Consider the following 22,505-nt stretch of genomic DNA (forward strand, 5'->3'; position numbering starts at 1 on the left):
AATTTGTGGAATTTCTTGCCTTCTTAATGGGGTTGGGAGCATCGGTTGTGTCGTGCAGAAGTCTGCTTGGTTCACAGTTGACAGCCCTATTTGACAACTGTTAGAATCCATATTATGGCAAGAACTAATCAGCTAAGCAAAGAAACACAAGGAATGGACATTAGACCAGCAGAAACTTGTGCTGTGGTCTGATATGTCCAACTTTGAGATCTTTGTGCGACGCAAAAAAGGTGAAAGGATGTTTTCTACATGTGTCGTTCCCACCATGAAGCATGGAGGAGGAGGTGTGATGGCGTGGAGGTGCTTTGCTGATGACACTGTTGGGGATTTATTCAAAATTGAAGGCACACTGAACCAGCATGACTACCACAGCATCCTGCAGTGAAATGCCATCCCATCCAGTTTGCGTTTAGCTGGACCATCATTTATCAACAGGACAATGACCCCAAACACACCTCCAGGCTGGGTAAGGGCTGTTTGACCAAGAGGAATAGTGATAGATGCTGCATGAGATGACCAGGCTTCCACAGTCATCTGACCTAAACCCAATCAAGATGGTTTGGGATGAGATGGACCGCAGAGTGAAGGCAAAAAGGCCAACAAGTGCTCAGCATCTCTGGAAACTTCTTCAAGACTGTTGGAAAACCATTTCAGATGTCTACCTCATGAAGCTCATCCAGAGAATGCCAAGAGAGTGCAAAGCAGTAATCAAAGCAGAGGGTGGCTATTTTGAAGAATCTAAAATATGAAACATGCTTTGACTTATTTCATACTTTTTTGTTTACTACATAATTTCATATGTGTTCAATTGTAGTTTTGATGCCTTCAGTGAGAATCTACAATATAAATAGTCATTAAAAAAAAAAACATTAAATGAGAAAGTGTGTCCAAACTTTTGACTGGTAGTGTATATATATCCAAGAAGTAACCTTTCCTGTTCTATGTACCGCACATAAAGCCTCCAAATAATCTATTACATTCCATACTGTTGCTATTTTTTTTTTTACTGTAAAGGCCTGAATTATTGGTCAATATTGGTTTGCCATGTCAGTGTGAATGCTGGTAGAGTAACATCTTTTAGATTACACACTTATTTTTCTTTTTGGGCTGCAACTAATGATTCTTTTCATTAACAATTATTTTGTCAGTTTATCATTAATCCTGTGTGCAACAAGTTAAGCGTAAGAAGATGAAACTAGAACATTTGGGCAATTTTACACCCCAAAAAATCACTAATCGACCATCAGATTACGTTTCTGTCAACTGTAATGCAAGTTGGATTTAAAAGTTTCATTTAAATTTAAAGAACTGTGTTCGTTTTTTACATCACTTCCTTACCCCACCACTGCTTAAGCAGTTTGTAACAACCTGCCAGCTCACAGTGTAACAAGAATCTCCACTGCAGGAAGCTCATGTTTTAACTCTAATGTCAGCTATTGGTGCACAAAGCTTGGTGCTTTTCTCCTTCAAAGCTCCCTGAAAGCAGAATTCTTTAGTCCTGAATATGGGAGAGTGCAATACTATTAAACATTTACATTTCAGTTAGAAAAAAAAATTGTTGAAGGATATTCGGGCCCAATCCCAATCTCCACCGTAAGGCCTATAAGCAGTAAACCCTCATAGACTTAACTGACGTCACAGCTGTAGCGCAGGAGTGTGTGAGTTTGTGAGGGCTTGAAATTGTCTTCAAAGGAGGAGTTGGACAAGTTGTTAAGAAGCAAAGTGAATGTGGACTTGTGTTTCATTCCTAGTTTGATTGGCTGCTCAGTTTGTTGATTACTATACTTATATATTTTTAGCAAATTACTTTAGGGAGATTGTACCCAAGCTGACTATAGTGCAAGAACAGGTGTTCGGGGAACACAGTGGGAATTTAAAAAGGTGCAATTTTCACAACAATAACTCAGTGTATCATCAGAATAAAGTAGAAGCTGTTATTTTACAGTAGAATAGTTGCCTTTTCAGTGTGTCCTAACTGCAACTGTAATAGGGATCTATTGTGTTTATTTTTAGGCAAAATTCACTGTAACTGTCAGCTACAGTTAAATCTTTTATAGCATCAACCTGTGCATCGCCGGATCCCTGGTGTCACTGATGAAAATGAGCTCTTGGCTATAATTGCTGCAATATACGTATTCCTCATTTTCCTAAATAGCTATGTTCTATCGAAACTCTCCGATCAGTATTAACCCTCAAATTCTCCACTCCAAAGAGTCTGATCTTAATGAGGCAGTGTTTTAAGGTGCTCTTGCTTAATGATAACCACGATGGATTTATATAATACACAGTGGGATAAGGCAGAGGTAGCATGCTTTATCTTGTGACTGAAAGTATGCACTAGTAGGAGCCTGCCGAGAGAGGGAGGGTGTAGCAGAGAACACAAGACTAGATGTTGTTACATTTATTGAGAAGCAGCTAAACCCTTAGTGCTCTGGGAATTTAAAGAAAAGAGAGCATAAAGGAAAGGTGGATGGGTGCTGCTGTGAAAGATCAGACACTAGAAGCAAAAGAAGGAAAATGAATAGACATGAAACCAAGAACGATTGAGAGCGGAGTGAAAGATGGAAAAGAGGCAGACAGGTATAAAGACGGACAGTGATGTATCGGTGTGCTGGGCAGTCCGGTATGGCGGGGGTGACTCCCAAGTGTGCGTGGAGTATGGAATCAGAGAGAACAATGTGCCGTAAAGTGATGAGGGACTCTCAGATGTGTGACATTGTGTCTGTTCACTTGCATTGTAGCGGGAGGAATCACCTTCTACCAGTCACTACAATGTGTTTGAGACAGAGAAACAGAGACAAAGAGAGAGGAAAATAATGACAAGTAGGTAGCAAAAGAGAGCAATAAAGGGAAGATAATGAGAGCGGAAACTTGTGTGTTTGTGTGCGTTCTTGCCTGCACGTGAGTGTGTGCACAGCTGAGTGCATGCGGGTGTGTATATCTGATTTTATGTGAATCCTAAATGTGGATGAAAACCAAGGCTTTAGGTTTTTAATCAGCCCCATCTGAGCGTTGTATGGGGACTCTGAGAAGCTTTCATGTAGTTTCTCTCTCTCTCTCTCTCTCTCTCACACACACACACACCCACACACACAAACACACACAAAGCATCCCCTCATGCCTTCTGTTCTAAATTTACACTTAACATGAGAACAGGAGAGTGGGGGAGTAGGCAAAGAGGAGCAAATCAAGGCAAGGAAATGAAGACGGAGAGTGGAGGAAGAATGGTGGAGGACAGAAGCAGGTGTGGGATAAAGACAAGAGTGGAAGGGAAAGCGCAGAGGAGAGCTAAAAAAGGTGCAGACAGAAATGAGGAAAAAGCAAATCTAACAGAAGGGCAAAAGAAAAAAAAAAGGAAAGGAGAGGAGCCAGATTTGATTTAGACAGCGGGCAAGAGACATGGAGAAAGAGGCCGATGGAGAGAGTTGGATAGACTAGGAGAGACAGAAAGAGCGAGAAGGACAGCGGTATATTAGTCAAGGTGTCCAGTCTATGTATTGCCTGCTGTGCAATACCACCCCTCTGATTTACTCTGCTGAGTGACTGATGAGAGGGAGGAAGAGAAGGAGGGATATAGAGATGAAGGGATGAGAGAGGAGGGAGGTCTCGCAACGAGCGTTTAGGCCAAATTAACGGCACCTCATAAATTAGACTAACAGCCAAACCGGAGAGGCTGGAGGGAAGGGGCTGCCTCTGTGTGTGCGTGTGCGTGTGTGTGTGTGTGTGTGTGCGTGTGTGTGTGCGCGAGAGAGAGAGTGTGTTTCCGTGTACACAAACAAGTATGCTTTGCGCATGTATGTGAATGATGACATGTCAAGAGGGAACAATTTGAACCAGTGCAAACAGATTACTCTCTGATAAAGTACTGATATCCAACCGCTCACTCATAAACACAATCTTCTCTTGATTATCACACATAGTGAAGCGTTTTCTCCTGCATGATGTACTCATAAACTGAAACAGCGGGGAGATTGTACATATTGAGCATGCCAAATTTGACCTGCCAACCTTTCACTCATGAAATATTTTCACTTTACCGTCCTTGCAGAAAGCACAATTAATGCGAGTGTTTGCCCAGTACACTTGAGTACATCTAAACCAGATCTGATTAAACTCACATGCCGATATTTTGCAAATGCATTTAGAAGGAAACATGATTGCATGGATTATGGTACATTATTAGCATAGCAAGGAGATGTTTAAATTAATGTAAACTGTTCGATGTCAATAAACGATTTGCCTACTAAGTGTATCTGCCAAATGTTCATGGTTTCCTTTAATCTCCCACCAAATCTGCTCCTGGCAGCTAAAGCATGAGTAATGTTTTTAAAGGTTTTTTTAAGCTCTTGGATAACGATAGAGAAAAGTAGTGGTCTAGGTTAAATGCTGGAAAAATAAAAGGTAACCTGAAAGTGACTTAGGATTGAAGAGATTCATTTTTTCAGTATTTTTTTCAGTCAACCAACACCACAATTTTTTACTAGCAGTAACAATGCAGCCTGGTCGTCTAAACATAGTTATACGTAGAACACACTACACAATCTCCCACCCTTTATAGACCCAATCCTCTACCCCAGCCTCCTCTCTGTCCCTTAGTAGTATAAGTATGTCACACTCAGAAGCTGCCATGACTCCAACTTTGCCCCTCACTTTAGTTCAGGCTGAAATTACAGGTTGCCTTTTTCAAAGCAATTAGACGTATAAAACCATATTTTGTAGGAGACAGGGTTACTGTAAGGGAACATTCTGCTTACTTAGGCTTGGTACAAGTTTTATTCCCCTTTAGATAATATATGTTTTCTGTCACCATTCAAGCTACATGTAGCATAAATCCTCCCGTATACGTTATTTATGACTCCCTTTACATTCTAAAGAAATGTTAACTCTGTCAGAAGTGCAAGCACTTGCCGATCGCTGTGTGATTACAGCAGTGCTTGACTGAGTGAGTTACTAATACAAACACACACACACACAAGACGCACACACACAAGACACACACACAGACACACAGACACACAATAAAGCCACCCACACACCAATCTTGGCAGTGTTGAGTTGATGCTCAGAGTGATTAAAGTGGCATGCTTCTGAGTGTGTCACCTGGGTGCTGCTGTATCTTAAATCAGGACAGTGGGGCTCAGATTGGGTATTGACTGGCCTGCAGAAGTCTCCATCCATCACGCTGAGAAACGATAGCACAGAGGCCGCCCTGATGTAGCCATATACCACTGATGTTGCTCACTGGCTGGCTGAGGTGACGTAAGGTTAGGGTTATGGCACCAGCCCTTATTTATGCTGCATGGCGAGCAGGGGAGAGAGGAGCGCCTCACAGGCAGATGTAGACTGACAGGCAACACGTCTGACGTCAAGATATGGATAAACACACGCTCAGCAGCTCGCACAAAGGCAAGCACACCTGTGACAAACACAAGCTGACAAACACATATGCTCAGACATGCAACACTTATCATCGGAGATAAGGCCTCCTTTACTGTCGCTGTCCTATTGTCGCTCACTCTTGGCGATATACACACACACACACACACACACACACACACAAGCGAGCGCACACACCTACAGACGCACCACTCTGTCTTGAGGGCCTGAGCAGCATCTTTTGACTGTGTGCCTAATGATAATAAATGAGCCATCATGGGTGGGGAGGGAGGCACTAAGTCATCCCCTTCATCGACAGGAGGAAGACTGGGAGCCCCAAGGTCACCTCACTGTCAGCATCACTCCCCCTAATGACTCTTCTTGTTCTCTGACATACACACATGCATGTGCACATGCATACCCCTGTACGGACAAAGCAGCGCAAAGTTCATGCCATGTTCGCAATCATACGCTGCTAACACACACATGTGCGTACACAGAATGACACACATACACTAGAGACCACCTAGAGAAACCTGCTTCAAGATACTCTGTAGTGTAAGAAGAGCTATATTTATCTTCAAGATGAATCCAGTCTGAGTTTTTGCCACAAGGTGAGATCATTTCACATTTTAAGTGTACTTGTGACCCTTTATCACAGGTAGGAAGTGCAGTTCAGCTAAAGAATATGCTTCAAATGGTTTCCTTTGAAGAGTTTTTTCTGGGCATGAAAAGTTGAATCATATGTCACAATAAATATAGATTTTAAGATTCGAAAAAAATATAGATTTTTCTTCTTAAAACAGGTTTTTCCCCCCTATCTTAATCATCTCACAACCCATGAGATTTATAGTATCTTCTGACCTCTTGAGCCGTGAACCCCCACTCAAACCACTGCTCTAATTCTTGCTTTTTACATTTTATCAGTCAGTGAAAGCTCATGTTCAGTGAGGCATACTGTACTCCCGTTTTCTGGTAGTACCCCTTCCCCGACTGTGCATCCTGTACAGAGTCTCACCAGCCAGCTTTTCCCATTTAGCTAAACAGCAACAGATCAGATCAGGAAGGAGGAAGACAAGCAATGCATAACTGAAACATGTCTCTACAACCTTCCTGACCCTCCTGACTTCCATCCCTCTCCCTAATGAGCTGCCATGCACTGTCATCTCTCAGAGGCAAAGACCAGAATTCAGATCCGTAGAGGGGGGGCCAAGTAAATTCCTCCAGCCAAAAGACACAAACCAAAGGAGTCCAGGCGAACATTATTAATGCCATACTAAAAATGTAAGTTTGTGGGAGAGACGAGGCTCGAGAAGACACGATGGAGAAATGAACAGGAAGGTAGCGCCTTCACTTTCAACTGTGGGAATTATTTTCTCACACACACACACACACACACACATGCACACATACGTTACAAGTTTAGACTGGAGCTGTAGAAAGCTAATTTGCACCACATTGAAATGCATCTCAATTAAAGAGAAACACATCGAAGTGCCAGGGGAGGAGAGAGGAGAGAGATGTGAGAGAACGGGAGGGAGGAACGGGGTGTGAAAGAGCTAGTGTGTGAGAGTATGAGAGTAATAGAGGGGTGGGGGTAGAGTAGGGGGTTAGCTCTACTGTATTTGGCAGGGGAAGAAGAGAGGGAGAGAGAAACAGAGGGGGAGAGAGTGTGTTTTCATCTCCCTCCTTTGGAAAAACATCTCATTTTGGGATGAATCGGACTTAGACAGGGTGTTAGGAGGTTGAAGCGCAGCTAAAATCCTAACTAACTTCAACCTTGTTATCACCACCTCTTTGGTTTGGCGCCAGCACACCAGGGCTGTCCCTGCGAAAACTGTGAGTGCCTGTGTGTGTGTGTGTGTCCATGTGTGTGTTTGTGTTTGTACTCAGATATTTTTAAGCCCAAGGCCAAGCACTGTTTGACAGAATGGGTGGATAAGTACGAGGCACAATAAGATTTTATAGCTCTTAGAATGAAGTATGTAGGCAAATGGCACTGCAGGCCTGCATGAATGAGTCCTTGGGATTTTTTGAGATGTGTCGAACGCTTCATTTGTCAGATTTGTGCGTGTTAAAAATTAGATAGAGTGAGTAAGTACATTTGAATGCCTATGTGCCGCTAAGTGCGATTTAGTGAGTATGCGTCTGAGGGAACAAACAACAACCGGAGGAAGCAAAACAAAAAACAAAAAAAAAAAAACGCGCAATCTGTCACATTGAAAAAAAATCAGGATTTGTTTTGTATGCCACTACCATTTTGCATGGCTTGTCATGTTCATAAGACTGTGGTGGTGCTGCCAACCCACCATCTTAACAACAACACCAAAACACAGAAAGAGCCATTCTTTAATGCTGTCGAGGGATATTCAACTTGTCTGGTTCTTGGAAGCGCCCTTTAACCCGGTGTTCGCCTTTTGTGAAATGTGCTGGAAGTTGCAGAGTCCTTAGACTGAAGAGCGTTAAGGGAAAGGAAGTCCTTTTAATGTTACTCTGGTGTAAAATGTAGTGACCTGCTTCTGACTGCAGCGCTGTACTGCCATCATCACCATAATGTAATGCTAACCCTACCTGCTTTATAACCAGTTATTAGCGCTAATCAGATGATCCGTATTATAACTATCATTAAGAAGAGCTAGCGCAACACTGTCATCATCATCATCTGGACTGCCATCAGTGACACCATATCAGCACATCATCTGAGAATACATCTCATTTTCACCTGACAAAAAAAATGAACCGATGGGGGTTGCAGAGGCTAAATGATTGGTTCGTTGCATGATTGCTTCTCCATGTCTATGGTGGGGTTCAAAATCTCTACAGAAACATCTGTGTGAATCCCAGACTGAAACTCATCTAAACAGAGAGCAGTGGGTAAATCGAGGAGAGATGACACGAGGCACTTTCCCATTGAAATGAAATTTTCTTTCATACATTATTAGTTTTACCTTAAACGTAGCTCCAAACATAAAATAAACTCTGATTAATGAATACCCACAGCTGCCCCACTGGTGCCGTATCATTTCTTTCTGCATTTTCACCTCATCTGCTCGGACACTGCGAAAACTAAATGCAGATACGGTGCGCCTGAACCTCAACTCTTGTCCAGCATTTTCCTTTTCTGTGACCTGAGTTATAAGCTGCCTTCAATTGTGTTTAAGTCAGTGGTCTTGTTTGGTCAATCCTCTTAGCCTCACCTTGTTTGTGCTCGCAGTCCTGCAGCTAAGCTAAAAATAAGCAGTGGCCTTCTTTCATATAAACCTCATGCTGGTGACAAGCATGTCAAAGCCGGAAGAACGCATCATGTATCAGTGACAGCTCCATATATAAATATATAAGCAAAGAGAAAAACTGCTTACATGGGGTTTTCCTTTTCCTCCAATACTATGAGTTAGCATAATCCCTCTCTCTCCTTCTCTCTGTCCCTCTTTCTTTTTGCTCACATATTCTTTCCTTGCATACACATGGCTGAGCAGAGCCGACTCACACACACACACACACACACACACACACACACACACACACACACACACACACACACACACACACACACACACACACACACACACACACACACACACACACACACACACACACACACACACATTCCTGGGTACATGCCTCAACAAATGATGGCCCCATACTGTACTCGGACAATAAAACACATCAGCAAACTACTCAGACAACCTCGACCGGCACTTTGTCTTGTCTTCTGTGTCTTTATGGCCCCTCAATCTGCCCTTGATGACACCGCTTATGAGCCTGTAAGCGGCCCTCTGTTGTGTACGGGCTGACAGATCGAGTTGTCATTACATTAAGTAGGGACTCTCTATTAGTGCAAATGGTGGCACATAACCAGATAATCGGCTGTGGACAGCAAGTGTGGCTATGTGGGAGGTGAGATGCTAACGGATGGTGTGTGGGAGAGTAATGTTTTATGTTGGAGAAAGTGTGAATATCTCCATTATAGACAGGCTTAATTGATAAACAGGACAATAAAAGCAGCAAATGGCCCCATAGATTTCTGCCTACAGCACAGCCAGCAGTACTGTAGGATGTCACTATATATAATGGGCAGTAATGGCACTGACAATAATAGCATATTAAGTAGAGGCTTTAGAACAGTATCAGATAATGTCATCATTGTGGAGAAATAAAAGACTAATAAAATCCCTCTCATAAAAGGGGGGTTAGGCGGCTCTTCCCTGAGGGATCCCTCAAATGTTTCTTTCTTCTCACACTTCTCTCACCTAATCTCCCCCCCGCCCCACCTCCCTGTAATTTACTCCCCCCTCCACCCTCCGTGATAGGAATACTGACAATACAAGCGATTGTCACAAATAGCCACGTTTAATTCTCACGCATAATGAGCGACAACTTCGCAGCCATGGGGTTAAAAAAAAAAAATGGGAAAGAGAGAAGCGGAGGAGCTGCTGCCACGCTCCCGTTTCTTGTCGTGAGGAAACAATTCATTAAGTGATCGTTTTTTAAATAGTGATAATAAAGTGAAGTGCCATTTTAGACACGCCCGTTTCACATCAGATGGAGCACTTTTTGTAACGCATTGAAATCGGAAGAAAAAAAATCTGGCCAAAGTGAGCTCACCACAATATCCGGATCAGCGCTCGGTGTACGGAGAATCCCGAGGAGTTTCCTGTGTCTTTCTTCACCCCAAGTTGAAGACAAGCGATCGGATTGCGGTCCCACAGTCCCGTCTCAACTGCAAAAAAAAAAAAAAAAAAAAAAGAAGGTAAGACCACACTGAGAGAAAAGCACGTCAAGCCCGGGGACGCGCACATCCCGGGCAGGCAATCGAAGTCAATCCCCCCCTTTTGCAAACCCACCCACCCAAAAAGTACATCAATAATTACACACGTTTAGCTCACTAATCCGAGACTGTACCTTTTAAACGACACGGGATGACCAGCAGAGAGTCAAAGAGACGGAAAAAAAGGAACCGGGCAAGGCAGCGGCTGTCAAATTTGACTTCAAACTGATGCTGACGATGCGCACCGAGATAAGCTCCGGAGGAAAGAGAGAGAGAGAGACGGAGAGAGGAAGGGAGGGAGAGAGAGGGGGGGGGGGGGGGGGGGGGGGGAGATGGAGGCAGGAGGGAGAGAGAATCCACAGAAATGAATTTGAAAAATTCACCACTTAAAAGTTAGGCTACTCAAGTAGGTCAGGATGTGAACACAAACCATCTTTGCTTGGACCACGTGAAGTCATCATGCATCTCTATAAAATATTCCCAACTTCGCGGAGGTACAATAAAATACTACAGCAATAAAATAATGATATGTAGTCCAGCCACAAGGAAAGGCTGAGAGCAAGCCAGAGATGGAAATTATATAATTATTGTATGGGATTTCTTTTACTCGTACAGAAAGTTTGAAATAGACAAAATGCAAGAAACCGAGAGATTTCATCCATCTTCTTGTTCTCTATGGTGCAGAAACTTGGTCAGAAAAAATCCCTTGCTTCTCACTTGCAATACTTGTTATGCTATTAATTCAAAAAGAAACCGCAAATCCAACATTCCCCGCACAGAGTATAATTTCTTGCCTATTACCAAAAGCTGGGAGTCTTCTCTTTTCTCTTCTTCTGCAGAGAATGAATACAATAGTCAATCATGGCATATTGTGCTGTGAAATGCACGACAATATTTCCAGATTTTCCCTTTGTCGCAGCTTTTAGTGGCAGAGGTGAAGACCTGAAATAGAATTAACAAAACATTAATAAAATCCTTAAGCTGTTCAGGGGGAAAGTGTGCAGCTCGCTGTTTTGCACAACAATGGTCAGACTGTATGTTTAATGAGCATGGCTCTTGTCTGGGCTATCATCTACTCACTAAATTGATGAGACGAGGTGTGTCAACATCTGGGCGGTTTGCAGCCTCAGCTAAATATTTTCCACAGGGGGAAACCCCAGAAAAACAGATATATGGCACACTGTGCACACTGTATGCCAAACACAGTGTATGGGTGAATAATCCCAACAAATTACACATACAAAGCTTTCGAGCAAGTCAAAGTTATTACCAGCAGGAAGCAAATTATGTCAAATTACTGAGATTTTCTATCATTAGAATGAATTGCATGCATTTCATTCATTCGCCCTCATCGTGCCCACACAGGTGACACCTTGCGCCTCTCTGGACCCAACTTGTTTGCTCCAGCTCCGGCACGATGCCACTTCTTAACTGAGCACAAATAGACCTCTGTACTCTGGTCAAATATTACAGAATCATCACAGGGACACAACAATGATAGCCAGAGGTAACAGCTACAAAAATCTGTGTAGGTGTAAAATTTCATTTTCAAACCCATTCTTTTTTTTTTGGTGTGAGGCAAGAGTGCTAGCCAATATAGTATTTTATCAGATTCGTATTATTATTATTTTTTTTTTATTTGACTCTGTATTAGACTTCCACATCAAAAATTCTGCCGGCAGAGGGTTTGTATTCCATCTCTTGAATATTTTTTCTTTTATTAACTGCAATCTTTTGCTGCTCAGTGACGGCTGCCCCTCACAAGGTAAGAATGGCAGATGTGAAGGAAGAAAAACCAGAGGACAGTGAGAAAGAGCTGGGACGGCAGAAGTGGGAGAGAAGATGGATGGAGCGAGTAAGAAAAAGGGCAAAGTTTAGCGTGAGATCCACGACTGTCTCATGCTACCTTTCCTGTCCATAGAGAGAAGGAGCGGGCAGGAAGGAGGAGGAGGAGGAGAATAATTCCAAGTGCTGAATCTTTTGTTTTCATATCTCATTCCTGAGTCACCACTTCATCTGTCCACCTACCCCTAGCTCTTTTCTTGCGTGCTGCTCTCCGTCTTTATCCTCTCTACAGCTCTCTCTCAATCGTCCTTCATTCCTTGCTTTCTCACTCTCAATCTCTCCCTTACAAGGAGCATCTCTTGTTTGTTCATGCACCCAAATGTCTGCAACATCCTGCTCTCTATTTACAGAGCGTGTGGGATGAAGTGTGTGTATGCGTGTGTGTGTGTGTGCGTCAGCTTTGTACTCGTGCAACTTTGTGTATCCATATGTATATGTATGTAGGTTCATAGGAGTGTTATTTGTGATATGTCTAACAATGCTTACATGTTGAAATATTGATCTTTGCTTCTGTATACAACTTCCAGCTTTTGTAAACTCTAATGTTAACCACATGACACTGTGCACTAAAAGAGGCAACAACGGTAGAAGATATTTTACTGTATGTGAATCAATGAGTCAGGTGGTCATGTTCAACAATTGCATCATTTTCATTTCCTCTTCAAAGGACAGACAGTGGAAGTCATATAGAAGGGCAGAAGTGCATATCATAAAGCCTTTACTTTCAGGATTTAAAGTTTCAGACTCCTTTTCCTTTTGAAAGCCGTGTTGGCTTCAGAGCAGTTTATTTAGGACACTCTGGGACTCAACACTTCAGTAGATTCAGGTCTAAACCTGGATTTCAAGGTGATGAATCCTATTGCTATGCACCTGCTGTTTTATCTGTATCCATCTGTCCATCTTTATTCTCTATCCTGAATCACCCAAATAATAAGAGGTAATTCTTTGTCCATTTTTTCCAGGCTCACCCAGGTATGCATTGAGGCTGCATGTGCTTTACTAAACAGCTGCAGACCTTGGAGATTGGTAGAATATATTAAAAGAAAGTAGAGCTTTGACTTCTGAAGCAACATAGACCAGTATTTTGTATATTCAGGACACCTTACAAAACTGATTTTCTGTTCAATGTTAGAAAAGGAAAATTCTAGAAACTAGCACAGATTTTTTTTTTAACATCTACACAATACCATACAATGCCATTGATTAAGAGTCATTAGAAAACTATTAAAGCTGTATAATGGAAAACTCCTCATCCCTCTGTCTTAATTATCCATCCCCTGGGCTGTCATCATTAAGGCAAGCCAGACACTGGGACATATTTGGCATTATATTTTTAATGCTACAACAACCGGCTCAGCAAAAAAAATGCCACAGATTATTCACAGTGTGTGTCTTGGCTCGGCTCCATATACGGTGACACATTATTATACTTTATTCCCCTCCTTTTCCTCCTTCCCTGCACCCTCCCTCCCCCCGACATCTTCTCCCCTTCCTCCTCACTCACCTCCCCGCTTCTTCCTCCATCCTCCCTTTCCCGTGTTCAGATGCATTTCTTGTCCTCTCTGGAATCAGAATGGAAAGAACAAAGCTCCGTCATACATGTTCTGTCAATTCACCTACAAGGCCTGTACTGCTGTGTATGTGTGTGCGTGAGTGTGCTGTGCATGTGGGGCTGACGGTGCATTGTATGTGTGCCAGTTGTTTGTGTGCCGCTCTGTGTGCAGCAGGAAATTCAAAAACTAGGCCATATCGACCACCCAGGGGTTTGAAAGCTCAGGGGGTACCAAAGCAACATGGTTTAAATAAGAAAAAAAACCACGTTTCAAACACCATAAAGGGGAAAAAAGACAACGCACGTGCACATTTTCATGCACACAAGTAGACGTGCATGTACAAGTACACAGACAGCCACCCCTCCCATCTGATGATCGCCTGGCTCACGTTATGCTCAAAGAGTAGCATCAAACACTTCATCACACACATAGTGGAGTAAACCTTTCCCAGCTTGATAAACATCAGTATTTCATTTATATGGTCCGTCTACAGCTCACGCTGGTGGCCAGCCATTTTTCCTATAGATTAGGGCTTCCCCTGTTGACAGCCCTTGAGCAATGGTCTGCAGACCTTGTCACTATTGATCCCGTTCAGGGTATAATTGATATGAATGGGATCTGGTTTTTAATTTTATCTCGGAGGTGGCGGTTTAATTCACCCTTTGAGCACATCAGTGGTTGGATGGGTTAAAGTGGAAAGTTTTTACTGTGTGGTTTGGAGGTGTGTTGGGTTGGAAGTTACCTACGCAAGCGTACAATTACCAATGAGCAACATGAGAATGTAAATTCAATTTCCAACATAAAATTATCGACAGAAATTAAGTTTCTGAGAGAGTAAATGCTTGACCTTGTATTCCCTTCAGACGGTTAATTCAAAGACATTATACCAGCGTTTGTCTGTAAGTGACAGGGTGAAGTGGTGGCGAGTGTTTCACTTTCAAAATGACTGGGAATATCAATAATGCCATTCATTTAAGTATATATCCTGTCCTGCCACTACAGGTGATCACCTCCCAACTGCATCTCCATTTAGACATTGATTATGTTATTTTATTGTTGACCTTAGGTTTTGACACAGCATAAAATAGAAGTCTAATGTAACCTCAAACTGTTAGGTCAAGTCACCCTGTTGGATATTGAAGATTAAAGCAAATATTTATGATGCCTTCTTTCAATTAAGGAAGAGCAGGGAGCAGCTAAACACAGGTGTCAGCTTAATGATGGTGGACTCTAGACTTTGCATGTGAGGAGTTAGTGTTGCTTAGAAGGCAAAGGGTGGCTATTGGCTCACTTTTACTTGTCTTATGTGTTCCATGCCTTCTTGACACTGTACCAAAAAATTTGAGTAGCTTTAAGTTGAGATAAATTAAATGCTAATGTTTACACTTGAAAACACATCTCTACCCAAGGTTTTCTAATCATCAGTTAGCCTTTCAACACCATTAGCTAAGACAATGTAGCATTAGAACACAGGAGTGATGGTTGCTGGAAATGTTCCTCTGTACCTCTATGGAGATATTCCATTAAAAATCTGCCGTTTCCACCTAGACTAGTCATTTACCACATTAACAATGCTTAGACTGTCTTTCAGATTAATTTAATGTTATCTTCATTGAAAAAAAACTGCTTTTCTTTCAAAAATAAGGATATTTCTAAGTGACCCCAAACTTTTGGACGGTGTATGTATCCAAGACAAAGACAAGACAGAATAACCGATGAGGTTTTTGCAGTAGGAAATTCACTGGTATAAATAACAAAACATAATTTACTGCTTCCGTTTCAGGGTCCTGGCATAGCCTTTTTTTTTTTTTTCCAAAGCAGACATTTTGACTTGTCACAGCAGGAAAAGCGCAGGTGGAATTAATAACATCACTGTTGACTCAGTTCCATTAAGTGTCCCAGTAAGGCATGGCAGTGAACCAGCATGCACCAATGCAAGACTGTCCATAAGTGGAAAGCAGGTATCATTAATACAGTTGTGCTTTTTCCTGTTCTGACATGTCTTAATATCTGCTGTGAAAAAAGCCTACTGCATGCTGGCTCAGTGTCACACTGTCCTGATTTAGTGAAACTATTGAATAGAACAGAGCCATTATTAATGTTACTGGTTCCACCCATTCTTTTCTTCTCAGTTTTCTTGAAAAGAAGGTCTATTACAAACTGCATGTGGAGAATGTACAGTGATCAGCCACAATATTAAAAGCAGTGATAGGTGAAGTGTATAACTTTGGTCACTGTTCTTCCAGGGTACTTTGGATCCTGGCATTCATGTGGATGTTACTTTCACATGTGCCACCCACCTTATCATTAGACCATGGCATTGGCACTTCCTAGTGCCAGCAGCTCCTCCCGGCTGGAAAATACATCTTGCCACATTGCAAAAACTGCTCAGGAGAAGCTCGAGGAACATGGCAAAAAGCTCAAAGCGCTGAACTGGCCTCCAAACTCCCCAGAGCCCAGTCCAGTTAAGTATCCCCATGATGCTTCTTAACAATTCCAGTCACCTTTCGTCCAGGGCCTGACAGGTTTGAACCTTTTTGGTGTGGCCGTGAAGATTGGCTGAGGAGCAAGACAAATGTACGTGGTGTTACAGGCAAAGTTCAGTAGGCCAGTGAATCCAGTGGGGTCCAGGGCAGACATTTAAACTGCTGGCCAAAACAAAAGAAAATGACAAACAAAATCCAAAATAAAATGCCATTTTACAGAAAAGTACCCAAAAATACACATAAAAGGAAGTACTTGCAAAACTAGACTTATGTAACTGAAAAAAGGTCCCAGGGCAGATGCCTCACTCTGTCAATGTGTTCATCTCCTACTCCAACCTTCTGCCTTTTATACAGGTGGGTTCTACCACCACAAAAGACAAAATTCAATTACCTAATTCAAACCATGCACAAGGACAGCAATATACAAATTGAACATATTGTCATATGCAAATGCATTTGATTTATTTTAAAAAAATATGTTTGATTTAAATATATTGAATTTTTTAAAAACAAAAACCCTGAACACCCCTCCTTCTCTACCACACTTGGTCTCCTCCTTCTACTTGAGCTCCATCTATGCTCCAGGTCAGGGTTGGCACTTCCTGTTCAATGACAGATGAGAAGACAACAGAGCGTAAAGGTGGAGTATGTTTTAAACAATGTAGCTAAACTGTCTGGTTTTTCTTTTGTAGCAACCTAAGCATGAATTAGGTGTGCTTTGAATGCAAAGATTAGCAAACTACATCGAAACAAAATGTCAGAAAAGATATCCAAACAGCAAGATTGGAGGCGAGAGGCCTGCTCCATGTGTGCAAACGTGACCTACACAATATTAGACCAGTAGTTTTAATGTTGTGGCTTACAGGTGCGTCAATCTGAGGGTTGGTGGTGACTTTGAGTGCTTGGTACTTTGTATGTACTGAATCTGCTGGGAAAATAAATAAAACAATCTGGCCAAGCTGTGAGCTCAGAAAGCATGAAATTTAAGTAAAGCCATTGATTTAACAGAGGAGATGATAAGCAGCTGTACCTGCGGACCCCTGTGGATGTATTATTTTCTGCAAAGAGCCAGTGAAATGTTACTGATTGCAACAGTTGAAAGATTTCACTATGGGGAAATAAATGATCCATCAGTAATTCATCCTTTCCTAAAAATAATCTGACTTTATTCATCATTGCCATTCCATAAAAAAGTCATTGTGTTGATGATAATTTTGTGATAATGATAGTATTGCACACTTGTCATTGGAATCTTATTAGGAATTTGAATCTGATTTTAATGTAGCTCTGCACTGCTTTACCCAGTTTCTCTTTAGAATTGGAATCATAGCCGATACCAATGTTCAGTGCCAGTGCAATAGGTAGTGTGATGGTGTTCATGCAGTGTGGTGAAGGGTAATAATGTGAAGGTCAGAGTTTTGTTGGTAGTTTGCGTTCTATGTTCAACTTTGGTGGCCATAATCCATGTCCAGCTCAGACCAGTTACAACATCTTGACCAAACCTCAGCCTTACAGTGGTTGCCATGCTTTTACAGAAATGATTGTTCAATTTTGTGAGAGCACTGAGCCTGTTACAACACTCTCCATCTCTGTCTAAGTATTATCATTAAGGATGAATAAGTTTTCTCTGTAAGTTTGATGGGTGCATGTTTTCAGATGAAGTACTTTAACAGATTGCATATTTATGGAGCTTTCCACTACAGTAATGGCATTCTGGCCAGGAGTCAACTCACATTTTCTGGTAATATTCCTATCTTTATGTGGTGTCAGATCAAAACTAATTGCAATACCCCTACTTGTCAAAACATCGGCACTCTTCTGCCACTAATGATTTTCTGCCCCTACTAAATTGGTAGGGGAAATGAGCCAAGACAAAATGATTTTTTAACACAACTCCTAAATTTCAACATTGTAATTTAATTACTGCAAATGAAACCTTTTTTAATTTAGTACTGTGCTACTAAGAATAACATGGAGATAAAGTATTTATTTACACTGCCCTTTGAGCCATTTCACATTTGAAGTATTAAAAGTAATTATGCCTGCTTCATGAGGGTCATTATCAAATTATCAACAGTGTATGATTGCACCAAACTGAGATAGATGTGCAGATGTGGCTCGTCAATGCCTGCAAAATTCCAAAAATGTAACTTTTTGCTACTGTACAAACAGCAAGGTGCTCAAACCCAGAAAGCGCGTTCACAAAATGAATCATTTCTTCTCTGCAGAAAGCAAACCACCATATAAGAAAAATAGGAAGGGGGGAAAGAATAGTGCAGGAGAGGGAACAGATGAGCGCTTTGGAGCCAGTCTCTGTGGCTTACAATGTTATGCATTAATTCTCTAAGGGCCTTGAGGTCCCAGTTTCCCATGTTAATTGATATCCCCATTAAAGAGATAAGTAGGCTTGGGGAAGAAGAGAGAGCCACAGAGCAGAGAACTTACTGCAAGGTGTTGTCGAGAAGAGAAAGGAGAGGAGGAGGAAGATGAGGAAAGAGATGGCGGGATGGACTAAAGAAGGAAGAGAGGCCAGGAAAGGTAATGCTGCTGGGAGGATGACCCCAGATGTTTTACAGTCAGTTTTGGGGATAAGTGCGGCAGTGTCTCATCCTAAGTCTAAATAAATAGCGCCCTTACATTATGTACGTGTCACTGTATGTGAGATAAAGAGCAGGACATGGAGAGTCCACAGAGAAAAAAAAAAGAGGGTGCTTGTTGGCTGACAGAGCTGCTCTCACCTAGTTTGGGATGAGTCACAGTTCGCAGAGCTGTTAATTACGCCGACGGCTGAATCAAAACTTGGAGAACGAGAGCAGCTGTCTGTGCATTTACATATCACACAGCCTTCATGGAGAGCAGGGGAGGGAGGTAGAAAAGATGGAGAGAATTGAAGAAAGGTAGAGAGCCAGGCAAAGATAGAAGGGGAATTGATTTGGAGAAGGGAAAAGAAAACTGAAGAGGGAACCAAAGGGGATTCAAAAAGAAAATGAAAGGTAACAAATCAGGGCAGGGGAAAAAGGTAACGGAGGGGAATGTGGGGTGTAAAGAACGAGTGACAGAAGTGAAATGATTAGAGAAAGACACAGCAGCGATCACCTGATCTGTGCCACCAGTCGTGGGATTTTGCCTTTAGTTTTGTGTCGTACCCCAAAAGTCTTGTTTTTGCATGATGAAGTCAGACAAGAAGTTTTCTTTGCACTTTTCAAAACCCTACACATTGTTCCTGACTAGAGTAGCTGACAGTAAAAATCAAGCTTTTAGCATATAGTTTTTGATTCACAAGCTGGATATCCCATGTTTTTTTTTTTTTTTATTATTATTTTGTCAGTAGCAATTGTTGAATATGTTTTATTTCTTTTTTTGCCCCCTATACCACATTTCTACAACTGACAGCCTTGAGGACCAGCACTGACCAGAATAAGACTTTCTTTGATTTCAAAGTCACAAACAAGGCAAGCCATTAGCATACAGCTGCCAACAGGCTAGCCTGCAGCTGCACTAAAAGCCTTTCGTTTCCTTCCAAAAATAAAGCAACAAAACAACACAAGGAACACAAAACCGAGTGGCTGCTTTGCATTGGTTTACCACTTGAATACCAAATACGATGTTTACATTGATGCAAGTGACTGGTGTGTGGTATTATTATGTATACCTACTGTAAAAGTACTGTACCAGTGTGATTTGTATTACATGCAACATTTTTCTTTTGTTGCAAGTACAGAAACTGAAATTATATATGGGAAATGATGAAAAAGAACAAATGAACTGGTTAACTATTATATCAATACATCTCATCCATGACTTTGACAGACTTTATGCAAATCCTGCTTTATATACACTACCAGTCAAAAATTTAGACACACCTTCTCGTTCAGTGGTTTTTATTTAATTATTTTGTGGATTGCTGATTAATACTGAAGAGTGTTAATTTTCAGTATTAATCGACAAAGTAGAAAATCATACAAATAAATAAAAAGCATTGAATGAGAAGGTGTGTCCAAACTTTTGACTGGTAGTGTATACATTTCTTTCATTTAAATAGTTTAAAATGTATCCCTCTGCAAGGAAGTAAATCTCAAAAAGAATATCACTTACACATGTGTGACTTGTAGCTTACTGGTATAATTGCACGTCTTTATCCTTGAAATGACGGCTATTTATAAATGTAAACACACTTTCTAACCAGGCACAAAAAGTGGCACTTTCGGGGAAGGGTGAAGGAAAAGTAGACAACAGGAATAATAAGGGGCGCTAACGAAGGCGAAGGACAGGTAAATCACATTCTGCTATTTCACGCTGTTTTTTTGAAGGAGAACTGTGAGTCAGGGACAGCGGTTGTAATTGGCCACTGGGAGCAAATTAAATTAAAGTGATCTCCAACTCAAAATTAAAATGCCATCTGAGGCAACACTTTACAATCAAGTTTATCATCTGCTTTCATCAAACGGACTAGGTCACTGCTTTTTGGCCACAGTGTTTACTGGACGTGAGCGGAAGGCAAATGAGACGCTTGTGTCAATCACAAAGACTTCGTTCATGACAAGCAGGTGGCTGTGGTGGCGGCGGCGGTGGAGGGGCACGAACAGGGTCTCTAGCGAACAGTCTCTCTCAGTCTTAGTCATCAGAAACTGCACTCAGCTGAGTTACACAGAAAGAGGACAGAACTCCATGTTAACAGACATGTGGCTCTGGAGCTTGACTGATAATTTCTTTATGCAACAACAGATTTCCAGTGATATCTTTTGAAGAACATGCAACAAAGAAAATGACAAACACAACAGTCACACACTTTAATAATCAGGAAAGGTGATTCATGTAACCACATGCGTGCACCTATCAACTATTTACACAGTATGATTCCCATGCGGATATGTATTACACAGTGTGTCATGTTTAAGTCATCCGTGTGGCTACATGTTTGGTCGTTAACGCCTCTGTGTAGTTACAAAACAGTATTGTTCTCTTCAAAATGTTTTTAAGGTGGGTTTTGGAAATGCATATTCAAATGTTCTTTCGTCAAGTTATTGCTTGAATAGTTAACAGAACAGAAACATGAAGTGTCAAAACTCACAGATGCTGCTGTACTGTCCTTGAGTGAGAAAAAAGCCAAAGAATTCTGCAAGTTGGAAAGCACAGAACCATTCAAAATGTCAAATGGACGGATAGCATAGAATAATAAAACATATAATAGAAAATTAACAGTTTAATACAACAGTATTTAGAGCACATGAGTTCATGAGAAAATGTCTTAGAACATATGAAAACATCAAAATGATTACGATGGATTTATTTTGCAATCGAATCAAGAAAAAATAGAGGAATATCCCACACATAGCTACAGTTTAACACAACAGATGAGGTCAGGGTAAAAATACACTCCACTACAATATAACGCATGTAACCTGAGTTTGAATCATGCTTTTCTTCAGTTTTTTTGTGGTTTGTTAAAGAAAAGAAAAAGACAATGTTGCAGAGTTTGTATAAGAAAAATAAAAACAGTATCCACAATTCTGTTTAAATTCATTCTGACATTTAACACAGAGAGGTAAAGTTTTATCTTCAGGAATTAAGTGTGTTTAGTGGCTCATGAATTCCAAGTAAGAAGGAACACATTAACTCTTCTGACCCTGGAAGTCACAGACAGGATGTGCTGCTAAAATGCAACTTGCTGCTGTTTTCTGAAGGTTGCTGAGTTTGGTAAATTTATAGAAAAAGGCCACCTGCTGCCACTGTGATTAGAATGGATGTAGCATCGTTGTGCCTCATTTCGGTTTCATCAAATTTGGTAGAGTTGTAGTTGAGAATTTTAGAGCAAGTTCTATAACATCTGTGTTTACTGACTCATTGTTATAAGGCTGTGATTTACTTTTTTTTTTAAACATGCAACAGGAAAAATATCTTCTTTTCAAATTTCACTCTAGTCTGGTAATGCTGACAGTAATCACACTGACTTTCAACACTGGCTCTCAGCGTATCTGCTTTTTTCGAGAGTGAGATGTGAAGATTCCCTTTTAATGCGAGATAAACAGGCAAGATGCAATGTTTTAATTTAAGAGAATTTTCGAGAGAGCAGACTAGATGTTTTCTTTTGCTTTTAGCCTTTATGTGGAGAGTTTTTATGTCAATTTCACATCTCACTCCCATTTAGTCTCTTTAGAAATAGAGGAAATAAGCATCTCCCAAGCTGTTGAACGACTTGAAATAAGTGAAAGCCATACCAAAAGACATCCAGTGAATGGCTGGACATGATACTCTTGTGAGCACAATACAGCATTCTTGCACTGTCTTCTAGGAAAGGAGGCTGAACTTCAGAAATGTCCGGTCGCATGACAGCCAAATCACACTCCAAACGGACAGATCTAATGAACAGAGGATCCTTCAAATCCCTAAGACAATCTGACATCACACAATAGGTATTTAAGCTGCATCACTGAACCTTGTAGTATTCATTGCAATTAACAATACGACATTTCAGAT

General features: G+C 41.3%; 1 protein-coding gene across 18 annotated transcripts in view; it reads right to left on the reverse strand.

Moving 5' to 3' along the window:
• ptprdb (protein tyrosine phosphatase receptor type Db) overlaps positions 1 to 10,410 on the reverse strand; it is a 156,962-nt gene extending 146,552 nt beyond the window's left edge. For 5 of the 18 annotated variants that reach the window (XM_055009705.1, XM_055009704.1, XM_055009702.1 and 2 more), the window contains exon 1: positions 9,982 to 10,200. The gene's annotated coding sequence lies outside the window, so the exon portion shown is untranslated. Of the gene's footprint in view, positions 1 to 9,981; positions 10,202 to 10,278 lie in introns of those variants that run through there. The other 13 variants (XM_055009710.1, XM_055009709.1, XM_055009706.1 and 10 more) reach the window with 7 other exon arrangements.
• Between the last annotated feature and the right edge of the window lie 12,095 nt (positions 10,411 to 22,505).

Source organism: Amphiprion ocellaris, chromosome 4, assembly GCF_022539595.1.
Source record: "Amphiprion ocellaris isolate individual 3 ecotype Okinawa chromosome 4, ASM2253959v1, whole genome shotgun sequence".
NCBI classification, from domain to species: domain Eukaryota; kingdom Metazoa; phylum Chordata; class Actinopteri; family Pomacentridae; genus Amphiprion; species Amphiprion ocellaris.